This window comes from Mizuhopecten yessoensis, unplaced genomic scaffold (genome assembly GCF_002113885.1).
Source record: "Mizuhopecten yessoensis strain PY_sf001 unplaced genomic scaffold, ASM211388v2 scaffold1029, whole genome shotgun sequence".
NCBI classification, from domain to species: Eukaryota; Metazoa; Mollusca; class Bivalvia; order Pectinida; family Pectinidae; genus Mizuhopecten; species Mizuhopecten yessoensis.
Genome location: NW_018403842.1, coordinates 487,752 through 501,353, shown reverse-complemented (window position 1 = coordinate 501,353; position 13,602 = coordinate 487,752).

Genomic DNA, 13,602 nt, shown 5'->3' with positions numbered 1-13,602 from the left:
GGAAATAATTCACCCAGGTGTAACAGATCAGGGACAAGAGATAGAAAATATACCCCAGTAAAACAGGACAGGGACAAAACGTACCCTAGTGTCACAGAACAGAGACAAAATGTACCCTAGTGTCACAGGACAGGGAAAACATATATCCCAATATCACAGGACAGGGACAAGGACAGGGACCAAATACACCCAAGTGTTACGGGACAGGGACCAAATATAACCAGGTGTTACAGGACAGGGACGACATATGTCCAACTGTCACAGAACAGGGACAAAATATATCCGAGTGTTACACAACAGTGAAAAAATTATATTTTGTCACAGGACAGGGACACAATATACCCCAGGGACAAAATATTCCCAAGTGTTACAGGACAGGGACAACATATACACCAGTGTCACGGTACAGGGACAAAATATACCCCGGTGTTACAGGACAGGGACAACATATACACCAGTGTCACAGGAAAGGGACAAAATATACACGAGTGTCACAGGACAGGGCCAAAATGTACCCTAGTGTCACAGGAGAGGGACAAAATATACCCCGGTGTTACAGGACAGGGACAAATATACCCCAGTGTTACAGGACAGGGACAACATATGCCCCAGTGTCACAGGACAGAGACAAATATACACCAGTGTCATGGGGGACAGGGACAAAATAAACACCAGTATCACAGGACAGGGACAACATATACCCCAGTGTCACAGGACAGGGGCAACATATTCACCAGTGTCACAGAACAGGGATAAAATATACCCCAGTGTCACAGAACAGGGACAAAATATACACAAGTGTCACAGGACAGGGACAAAATATAAACCAGTGTCACAGGACAGGGACAAATATACCCCAGTGTCACAGAACAGGGACAAAATATGCACCAGTGTCACAGGACAGGGGCAACATATACATCAGTGTCACAGAACAGGGAAAAAATATAAACCAGTGTCACAGAACAGGGACACAATATACACCAGTGTCACGGTACAGGGACAACATATACCCCAGTGTCACAGGACAGAGACAAAATAAACCACAGTCACATGACAGGGACCAAATAAACACCAGTGTCACAGGACAGGGACACCATATACCACGGTGTCACAGAACAGGGACAAAATGTACCCCAGTGTCACAGGACAGGGACAAAATATACCCCAGTGTCACAGGACAGGTGTAACATATTCACCAGACAACATATACCCCAGTGTCAGAGAACAGGGATAAAATATACGTTACAGGACAGGGACAACAGATACCACGGTGTCACAGAACAGGGACAAAATATCCCCCACTATCAGCCTCACAGGACAGGGACAACATATACCCCAGTGTCACAGGACAGGGGTAACATATTCACCAGTGTCACAGGACAGGGACAAAATATACCCAAGTGTTACAGGACAGGGACCAAAAATACCCAAGTGTTACAGGACAGGGACAAAATATACCCCACTGTTACAGGACAGGAACCAAATATACCCAAGTGTTACAGGACAGGGACAAAATAAACCACAGTCACAGGACAGGGACCAAATATACCCAAGTGTTACAGGACAGGGACAAAATGTACCCCAGTGTTACAGGACAGGGACAAAATTTAACCAAGTGTTACAGGACAGGGACAAAATAAACCACAGTCACAGGACAGGGACCAAATAAACACCAATGTAACAGAACAGGGACCAAATATACCAAAGTGTTACAGGACAGGGACAAAATAAACCACAGTCACAGGACAGGAACCAAATATACACCAGTGTAACAGAACAGGGACAAAATATACCCAAGTGTTACAGGACAGGGACAAAATAAATCACAGTCACAGGACAGGGACCAAATATACACCAGTGTAACAGAACAGGGACCAAATATACCCAAGTGTTACAGGACAGGGACAAAATAAACCACAGTCACAGGACAGGGACCAAATATACCCAAGTGTTACAGGACAGGGACAAAAATACCTCAGTGTAACAGGACAGGGACATAATATACCACAGTTTCACAAAACAGGGACAAAAATACCCCAGTGTTACAGTACAGGGACAAAATATACATCAGTGTCACTGGACAGGAACAAAATATATCCAAGTGTCACAGGACAGGGACACCATATACCACAGTGTCCCAGTACAGGGCCAAAATGTACCCCAGTGTCACAGGACAGGGACAGGACACAATATACACCAGTGTCACACGACTGGGGCAATATCGTTTTACAGGACAGGGAAATAATTTACCCCAGTGTCACAAGACAGGGACATCATATACCCCAGTGTCCCTGTTCTGCGACTCCATATACACAGGGACAAAATATACCTCAGTGTCACTGGACAGGAACAAAATATACCCAAGTGTAGCAGGACAGGGGCAAAATATACCCAAGTGTAGCAGGACAGGGGCAAAATATACCCAAGTGTAGCAGGACAGGGGCAAAATATACCCAAGTGTAGCAGGACAGGGGCAAAATATACCCAAGTGTAGCAGGACAGGGGCAAAATATACCCAAGTGTAGCAGGACAGGGGCAAAATATACCCAAGTGTAGCAGGTATCGTTTTACAGGACAGGGAAATAATTTACCCCAGTGTCACAAGACAGGGACATCATATACCCCAGTGTCCCTGTTCTGCGACTCCATATACACAGGGACAAAATATACCTCAGTGTCACTGGACAGGAACAAAATATACCCAAGTGTCACAGGACAGGGAAAACATATACCCCAGTGTCACAGGACAGGGGCAACATATACACCAGTGTCACAGGACAGGAACATAATATACCACAGTTTCACAAAACAGGGACAAAAATACCCCAGTGTTACAGTACAGGGACAAATTATACACCAGTGTCACAGGACAGGAACATAATATACCCCAGTTTCACAAGACAGGGACAAAAATACCTCAGTGGAACAGGACAGGGACATAATATACCACAGTTTCACAAAACAGGGACAAAAATACCCCAGTGTTACAGGACAGGGACCAAATACACCCCAGTGTTACAGGACAGGGACCAAATATACCCAAGGGTTACAGGACAGGGACAAAAATACCTCAGTGTTACAGTACAGGGACAAATTATACACCAGTGTCACAGGACAGGAACATAATATACCACAGTTTCACAAAACAGGGATAAAAATACCCCAGTGTTACAGTACAGGGACAAAATATACCCAAGTGTCGCAGGGCAGGGACAAAATATACCCAAGTGTCGCAGATAAACCAGTGTCACAGAACAGGAACAAATATACATTCACCAGTGTCACAGAACAGGGACACAATATACACCAGAGTCACGGTACAGGGACAACATATACCCCAGTGTCACAGGACAGAGACAAAATAAACCACAGTCACATGACAGGGACCCAATAAACACCAGTGTCACAGGACAGGGACACCATATACCACAGTGTCACAGTACAGGGACAAAATGTACCCCAGTGTCACAGGACAGGGACAAAATATACACCAGTGTCATGGGGGACAGGGACAAAATAAACACCAGTGTCACAGGACAGGGACAAATATACCCCAGTGTCACAGGACAGGGACAAAATATACACCAGTGTCATGGGGGACAGGGACAAAATAAACGCCAGTGTCACAGGACAGGGACAAAATATACACCAGTGTCATGGGGGACAGGGACAAAATAAACACAAGTGTCACAGGACAGGGACAAAATTTACCCCAGTGTCACAGAACAGGGACAAAATATACACAAGTGTCACAGGACAGGGACAAAATTTACCCCAGTGTCACATAACAGGAACAAAATATACACCAGTGTCACCGGACAGGGACAAATATACCCCAGTGTCACAGAACAGGGGCAAAATATGCACCAGTGTCACAGGACAGGGGCAACATATACATCAGTGTCACAGAACAGGGAAAAAATATAAACCAGTGTCACAGAACAGGGACACAATATACACCAGTGTCACGGTACAGGGACAACATATACCCCAGTGTCACAGGACAGAGACAAAATGTTCCCCAGTGTCAGAGGACAGGGACAAAATATACCCCAGTGTCACAGGACAGGGACAAAATATACACCAGTGTCACAGGACAGGGACAAAATGTACCTTAGTGTCACAGGACAGGGACAAAATGTACCCTAGTGTCACAGGAGAGGGACACAATATACACCAGTGTCACAGGACTGGGGCAATATCGTTTTACAGGACAGGGAAATCATTTACCCCAGTGTAACAGAACAGGGACAAAATATACACCAGTGTGATGGGGGACAGGGACAAAATAAACACCAGTGTCACAGGACAGGGACATAATATACTCCAGTTTTACAGGACAGGGAAATAATTTACCCCAGTGTCACAAGACAGGGACATCATATACCCCAGTGTCCCTGTTCTGCGACACCATATACTCCAGTTTTACAGGAGAGTGAAATCATTTACCCCAGTGTCACAAGACAGGGACACCATATACCCCAGTGTCACGGTACAGGGACAAAACATAACCAAGTGTTACAGGACAGGGACGACATATGTCCAACTGTCACAGAACAGGGACAAAATATACCCAAGTGTTACAGGACAGGGACAAAATATACCCAAGTGTCGCAGAACAGGGACAAAATATACCCCAGTGTCACAGGACAGGGACATAATATACCCAAGTGTTACAGGACAGGGACAAAATATACCCAAGTGATACTGGACAGGGGCAAACTAAACCCCAGTATCACAGGACAGGGACATAATATACCCAAGTGTCGCAGGACAGGGACAAAATATACCCAAGTGTCGCAGAACAGGGACAAAATATACCCAAGTGTCGCAGATCAGGGACAAAATATACCCAAGTGTAGCAGGGCAGGGACAAAATATACCCAAGTGTAGCAGGACAGGGACAAAATATACCCAAGTGTCGCAGATCAGGGACAAAATATACCCAATTGTAGCAGGACAGGGACAAAATATACCCAAGTGTAGCAGGACAGGGGCAAAATATACCCAAGTGATACAGGACAGGGGCAAACTAAACCCCAGTGTCACAGGACAGGGACATAATATACCCAAGTGTTACAGGACAGGGAAAACATATATCCCAATATCACAGGACAGGGACAATATATATCTCAGTATCACAGGACAGGGACACCATATACCAAGGTGTCACAGAACAGGGACACCATATATCTCAGTGTCACAGGACAGGAACACCATATACCAAGGTTTCACATGACAAGGACAAATATACGACAGTGTCACAGGACAGGGATAAAATATACACCAATATCACAGGACAGGGACAAAATGTACCCCAGTGTCACAGAACAGGGACACAATATACTCCAGTGTCACAGGACAGGGACAAAATATACACCAGTGTCACAGGACTGCGGCAAATATACTCCAGTGTCACAGGACAGGGACAAATATACCCCAGTGTTACAGTATTGGGACAAAATATACACTAGTGTCACAGGACAGGACAAATATACCCCAGTGTCACAGAACAGGGACAAATATACACCAGTATCTCAGGACAGGGACAAATATACCCCAGTGTCACAGTAGAGGGACAAAATATACCCCAGTGTCACAGGACAGGGACACAATATACCCCAGTGTTACAGTATCGGGACAAAATATACACCAGTGTCACAGGACAGGACAAATATACACCAGTGTCACAGGACAGGACTAATATACCCCATTGACACAGGACTAGGACTTATATACACCAGTGTCACAGGAAAGGGACAAAATAGACCCAGTGTCACACAACAGGGACAAAATATATCCGAGTGTTACACAACAGTGACAAAATATACCCCAGTGTCGAACAACAGGGACAAAATATATCCCAGTGTTACAGGACAGGGACAAAATATACCCAAGTGTTACAGTACAGGGACAAAATATACCCAAGTGTCATAGAACAGGGACAAAATGTACCCAAGTGTTACAGGACAGGGACAAAATATATCCCAGTGTCACAGGACAGGGACAACATATATCCCAGTGTTACAGGACAAGGACAAAATATACACCAGTGTCACAGAACAGGGAAAACATTATTACAGTGTCACAGGACAGGGACAAAATATGCCCAAGTGTCATAGAACAGGGACAAAATATACCCAAGTGTTACAGGACAGGAACAAAATATACCCAAGTGTTACAGGACAGGGACATCATATGTCCAAGTGTCACAGAACAGAGACACAATATACCCCATTGTCACATGACAGGGGCAAACTATACCCCATTGTCACAGGACAGGGGCAAACTATACCCCATTGTCACAGGACAGGGACACGATATACCCCAGTGTCACAGGCCAGGGACAAAATAGACCCCAGTGTCATAAGACGGGAACAAATTATACTCCTGCGTCGAAGGTCCGGGACAAAATGTACCCCAGTATCACAAGCAAGGGACAAAATATCAATCAGCGTCACAGGACAGGGTCAATAAAAACAACAACAAATATCCTGTCGATCTAAAAATGAACATTTAGACAAAGTCCGACATTAATTATTGTCGTCTGCTTCCGTTATTCGGAAAAAGGTTGTGGTGGCTCTTACTCATGTTGCTATGAAGGACTCCGAATAAGGCAAAAATTGATCGAGGGAAATCGAGTTCAACACGATATTTTATTTCCCTGTCATGTGATCAATGTAATCCAATCAGTCCCGCTGTTATATGGATGAGATACAATAAAATATAAAGTTTCTGTGATACTTTCGTGTCCCATTGCTTCCCATTCCTGACTGCACAAAGCGTTCTGAGCCTGAAACTTTGGTATCAGTTTTCTTTTATAATAAAGCAACACGAAGATACTGTTGTTGTGAGTGTTTTAAAAGTTTGTAACTTTGTAACAAATGCGTTCCTGGTTTTGTATGAACGGTACCACTGACGATGCGGTTGTTACATGGCTGGTCAGGACCACAGGGACTTGACACGTTCCTCACAATGATAAGTGATCTGGGGGTCGGACCATGGTTTTTTTTTCATTCTGGGTCATGAGAACGTGTCAAGTCCCTGTGGTCAGGACATCCGATTTGGCTCCTGTTTGTACACAGAATGATATTGTTCCATGATAGGGGGAATACGTATGGCAATCGAGGGTACTGACCAGTGGCGTTAGAATGATGGACATTCACTGCCACAAGTTCATGTCCGAGATCTTGTAGATCATGGTGAGTTGCTGATGTTGACGTCATGTTCTAGTTGGCATACAGCCTGCATTGTGAAGTACCTCTGTCGCACTAGATCTGCCGAGGAACCATGAGAAATCCGTACGAATCATATCTGTTCTCTTTTTGTTAACGGCATAGATGTGGACTTGTTTTCAGTTTAATTTCATTGATATGTTAGCTTCATTGAACATTTGGACGGAGGTACATTCCCGTCATTGCCCATAACCATAATCAGCCCCTACAATGAGGATGTGATTTGGACCTAAACTAAAGTATTCAGGATAATTTTACACGTTTCATGGGTTTAGATCAACAGCCACCCTCAATGACACAAACTGATATAAACTCTATGCATAATTGGGGGTGACATTTTTACCATTATGTTGATCTAAACCCCTAAAACGTGTACAATTACTCGGATCACCTTAGTTTAAGTCCAAATGTAGCTGTAACAAATTACCATGTCCCTGTGGGTAGTACCAAAGTCAACACATAGCACTTAAGCCGGAAATGTCATGGGATTCCTTTATATTACTTCATGAAACAAACGTTATAACTATTTTACTGCAACATGGTAGCCATTTTGTCGAATTAGGACTTCTCAGTGTTAACAAATGGCAAAGGAATGAAAAGCCATGTCTAAAGTATGAAGGTCATCAGCGATTAAGACGCAGTTTATTTCATCAATCACAAACATTGTAGTGTAATATCATTTCACGATGATCGTCGTGGGAGATCCTTAGTGAAGACTGTGATCTCTCTGAGAGAGAAACTGGGAACCTTAGTGAACACGACTTACCAGTATTTCTATAACTTTCCACTTGACCTCCTTAGCGTTTCGTAATTAAATGCAGTGAACTGCTGTAATTCAGTGCAATACATATTAATTTGACACTTTAGAAGTTGACATTGGAAAAGGCCGACTTAAGAAGATGTTCATACACCGGCTGTCAATAGAAAGTATACACTTAAATTGACATATTTATGAATGTTTTCCAGGGCTGGAAATGTCACGTGACCAATATTTCAGTAAAAATGTCAGAAACTGTTGGTAAATATATTTACACCAGCAAGATGATAAAAATGTGCGATAGGACTGGCGCGTGAAATTGACAGTTTGTTCATCATCTTCATTTATCCCATCCTGAACAACTACAACTCTTCATCCGAATTAGCACATTTATTCAACCAATCTTCATTTTCTCACATCCTCCTCCTCTTCTAAATATTAATCACTTCACCCCTCCTCAATTTCTCACCTCTTACAATCGCTTACGGCCTTCATCCCTCCCTAATCCTTTATCCCTCTTTTTCCCTTCCAACTCCCGTATAACTCCCTTCACCCCTCCCTACTCCCTTATCCCTCCCTTCATCACTCCCATATCCTTTATCCCTCCCAAATCCTTTATCCTCCCTTCACCCCTCCCAACTTATTTACCCCTCCCTTCAGTCTCCCTACTCCTTTATTTCTCCCATTATCCCTCCCTACTTCTTTATCTCTCCCAACTCATTTTCCCCTCCCTTAACTCCTCCCTTCTCCTTTATTCTTCCCTTCACTCCTCCATACTCCTTTTTTCATCCCTTCACCCCTCCGTACTCCTTTATCCCTCCCTTCACCCCTCCCTACTCTTTTATCCCTCTCTTCCTACCCTCCCTTTTCTTTAATTATTCCCATCATCCCTCCCTAGTCCTTTGTCCCTCCCCTCACCCCTCCCTACTCCTTTATCCCTCTCTTCCTACCCTCCCTTCTCCTTTATCCCTCCCTTCACCCCTCCATACTCCTTTATTCCTCCCTTCATTCCTCCATATTCCTTTATTCCTTCCTTTACCCCTCCATACTCATTTATCCCTCTCTTCATCCCTCCATACTCCTTTATCCCTCTCTTCACCCCTCCATACTCCTTTATTCCTCCTGTCACCCCTCCCTACTCCTGTATCCCTCCCTTCACCTTTCCGTACTCCTTTATTCCTCCCTTCACTCCTCTCTACTCCTTTTTCCCCCAATCACTCGCCCCTATTCCTGTATCCCTTCGGCAATTCACCCTTCCCTGCTCCTTTATTCCTCCCTTCACCCCTCCCTACTCCTGTATCCCTCTCATGACCTCCCTTCTCCTTTATCCCTCCCTTCACCACTCCATACTCTTTTATTCTTCCCTTCATCCTTCCATACTCCTTTATCCCTCCCTTCACCCCTCCCTACTCTTTTATCCCTCCCTTAACCTCTCCCTACTCCTGTATCCCTCTCATGACCTCCCTTCTCCTTTATCCCTCCCTTCACCACTCCATACTCTTTTATTCTTCCCTTCATCCTTCCATACTCCTTTATCCCTCCCTTCACCCCTCCCTACTCTTTTATCCCTCTCTGCACCCCTCCCTATTCCTTTATTCCTCCCTTCCCCCCTCCCTACTCTTTTATCCCTCTCTGCCCCCCTCCCTATTCCTTTATTCCTCCCTTCCCCCCTCCCTACTCTTTTATCCCTCTCTGCCCCCCTCCCTATTCCTTTATTCCTCCCTTCCCCCCTCCCTACTCTTTTATCCCTCCCTTAACCTCTCCCTACTCCTGTATCCCTCTCATGACCTCCCTTCTCCTTTATCCCTCCCTTCACCCCTCCCTACTCTTTTATCCCTCTCTGCCCCCCTCCCTATTCCTTTATTCCTCCCTTCCCCCCTCCCTACTCTTTTATCCCTCTCTGCCCCCCTCCCTATTCCTTTATTCCTCCCTTCCCCCCTCCCTACTCTTTTATCCCTCTCTGCACCCCTCCCTATTCCTTTATTCCTCCCTTCCCCCCTCCCTACTCTTTTATCCCTCTCTGCACCCCTCCCTATTCCTTTATTCCTCCCTTCCCCCCTCCCTACTCTTTTATCCCTCTCTGCACCCCTCCCTATTCCTTTATTCCTCCCTTCCCCCCTCCCTACTCTTTTATCCCTCTCTGCCCCCCTCCCTATTCCTTTATTCCTCCCTTCCCCCCTCCCTACTCTTTTATCCCTCTCTGCCCCCCTCCCTATTCCTTTATTCCTCCCTTCACCCCTTCCTACTCGTGTATCCCTCTCTTTACCCCTCCCTACTCTTTTATTCCACCCTTAACCCCTCCATACTTTCTTAATACCTCCTGTCCACCCTCCCTACTCCTGTATCCCTCCCTTCACTTTTCTCTATTCCTTTATCCCTCTCTTTACCCCTCCCTACTCTTTTATTCCACCCTTAACCCCTCCATACTTTCTTAATACCTCCTGTCCACCCTCCCTACTCCTGTATCCCTCTCATGACCTCCCTTCTCCTTTATCCCTCCCTTCACCACTCCATACTCTTTTATTCTTCCCTTCATCCTTCCATACTCCTTTATCCCTCCCTTCACCCCTCCCTACTCTTTTATCCCTCTCTGCCCCCCTCCCTATTCCTTTATTCCTCCCTTCCCCCCTCCCTACTCTTTTATCCCTCTCTGCACCCCTCCCTATTCCTTTATTCCTCCCTTCCCCCCTCCCTACTCTTTTATCCCTCTCTGCACCCCTCCCTATTCCTTTTTTACTCCCTTCACCCCTCAATACTCCTTTTATTCCACCCTTCGCCCCTCCATACTCCTTTATTCCTCCCTTCACTCCTCTCTACTCCTTTTTTCCCCAATCCCTCGCCCCTATTCCTGTATCCCTTCGGCAATTCACCCTTCCTTGCTCCTTTATTCCTCCCTTCACCCCTCCCTACTCTTTTATCCCTCTCTGCACCCCTCCCTATTCCTTTATTCCTCCCTTCCCCCCTCCCTACTCTTTTATCCCTCTCTGCACCCCTCCCTATTCCTTTATTCCTCCCTTCCCCCCTCCCTACTCTTTTATCCCTCCCTTAACCTCTCCCTACTCCTGTCTGTATCCCTCCCTTCACCTTTCTCTATTCCTTTATCCCTCTCTTTACCCCTCCATCCTTCTTTATTCCTCCTGTCACCCCTACCTACTCCTGTATCCTTCCCTTCACCCTTCTCTACTCCTCTATCCCTCTCTTCACCCCTCCATACTCCTTTGTTCCTCCCTTCATCCCTCCATACTCCTTAATTCCTTCCTTTACCCCTCCCTACTCCTGTATCCCTCTCTTCGATCTCCTTTATCCCTCCCTTTTTCCCTTCCAACCCCCGTATAACTCCCTTCACCCCTCCCTACTCCTGTATCCTTCCCTTCACCCTTCTCTACTCCTCTATCCCTCTCTTCACCCCTCCATGCTCCTTTATTCCTCCTGTCTCCCATCCCTTCTCCTGTATCCATCCCTTCACCTTTCCCTACTCCTTAATGCGTCCCTTCGCTCCTCCCTACTCCTTTTTTCCCAAATCACTCGCCCCTACTCCTGTATCCCTTCGGCAATTCACCCCTCCCTACTCCTTTATTCCTCCCTTCACCCCTTCCTACTCATGTATCCCTCTCTTTACCCCTCCCTACTCTTTTATTCCACCCTTAACCCCTCCATACTTTTTTAATACCTCCTGTCACCCCTCCCTACTCCTGTATCCCTCTCTTCGATCTCCTTTATCCCTCCCTTCACCCATCCCTACTTCTTTATTCCACCCTTCACACCTCCATACTCTTTTATCCCTCTCTTCACCCCTCCATACTCCTTTTTTCCTCCCTTCATCCCTCCATTCTCCTTAATTCCTTCCTTTACCCCTCCCTACTCCTGTATCCCTCTCTTCACCCATCCCTACTCCTGTATCCCTCTTTTCACCCCTTCCTACTCTTTTATTCCTCTCTTCACCCCTCCCTACTCTTTTATTCCTCCCTTAACCTCTCCCTACTCCTGTATCCCTCTCATGACTTCCCTTCTCCTTTATCCCTCCCTTCACCACTCCATACTCTTTTATTCCTCCCTTCATCCTTCCATACTCCTTTATCCCTCCCTTCACCCCACTATACTCTTATATCCCTCTCTTCACCCCTCCCTATACCTTTAGTCCACCCTTCACCCCTCCATACTCCTGTATTCCTCTCTTCACCCATCCATACTCCTTTATTCTTCCTGTCAGCCCTCCCTATTCCTGTACCCCTCCCTTCACCTTTCCCTACTCCTGTATCCCTCTCTTCACCCCTCCCTACTCCTGTATCCCTCTCTTCACCCCTCCCTACTCCTATACCCCTCTCTTCGCCCTCCCTACTCTTTTATTCCTCCCTTAACCCCTCCCTACTCCTGTATCCCTCTCTTCAGTTTTAACTCCTTTATCCTTTCCTACACATACCTTCTCTTCGCTGCTTCATCCACTCCCTTCCCCTTATCCCCATCCCCAACCCATGCTTGTCTGTCTCCTTGTATTCATAAGTTCTTAAATTTTCATTAATATCGTTTATTTTTAGCAGCTGTGCTTAACAAACCTGGTTTCATTTCCTATACACATTTTCCCAATACTTCATTAAGTTTGCTTCACGGAAATATAAAACAAAATCAGTAATTGTTTTCATTTTTTGAAATCCCTCATTAATCATATTTCATGGAACACAATCTTAAAGGATTTTTAGTATCTGTTGATTTGTATGATGTTAGTGTGATTTATTTTAATGTGTGTATATATGAAGTATGTATAATGACTGTGTGACGTCACTAACATTAGTCCAGTATACTTCTCGTTAGACTGGCTACCAACCCCTAAGTTTTCATGAAGAGTTTCCTGGCTGCATTTTACTTCTATCTTAGCTCCCCCTAGTTTATAAATCAGATATCTAAGTGATCAAAATCATTAGAGTTTATTTTAAATGATTCAATATTCTAGATACGGGGGCCAGTCTCACTTCTCATTTGAAATTTCGAAGAAAAAATGATATACTTCCGTTCCAACTTTCAAGGAAAAACGTCAATATCACCGTCAGATTTTTAGAAGATTTTTTTTTCTTTTTTCTCGTGGTATCTTTTTATCACCAAAGTATATGATTTTTTATAAATACATCTAATAGTAATTTAATGTAGGAGTCGATAAAGCAATCTACAAACATTTTCGTTTATAAATTATCGCTTCATAATCAGTGAAATTATATTATTATATTATATATTATATTAAGTTAAAATATTTGTTGTTTGTTTTTTTTAAAAAAAAACAGGTATGCTTATTAAAAAAGTAATATGTACCGATCTGAAAGAAATCCCATACTTTTTGTATTCCATGTCCACAATGAAATCTTTGTCAGCCTGAACTATCATAATTGAAATAATAGTCATATCTAGTTACCTTATTTCGACGCTATTTTATTTTGTGTCTTTATTTATTTTTAAGAAAACGGTTTATGCCTATCACGGAATTATATTAGATAAAAGCCATCGAGCCTCTATAGGAAGGTATAGAATCCACACACGAGAGGTACAGAATCCACAAGTACACAGATACACAGAGTTACTGTACACGAGAGGTATAGAATCCACAAGTACACAGATACACAG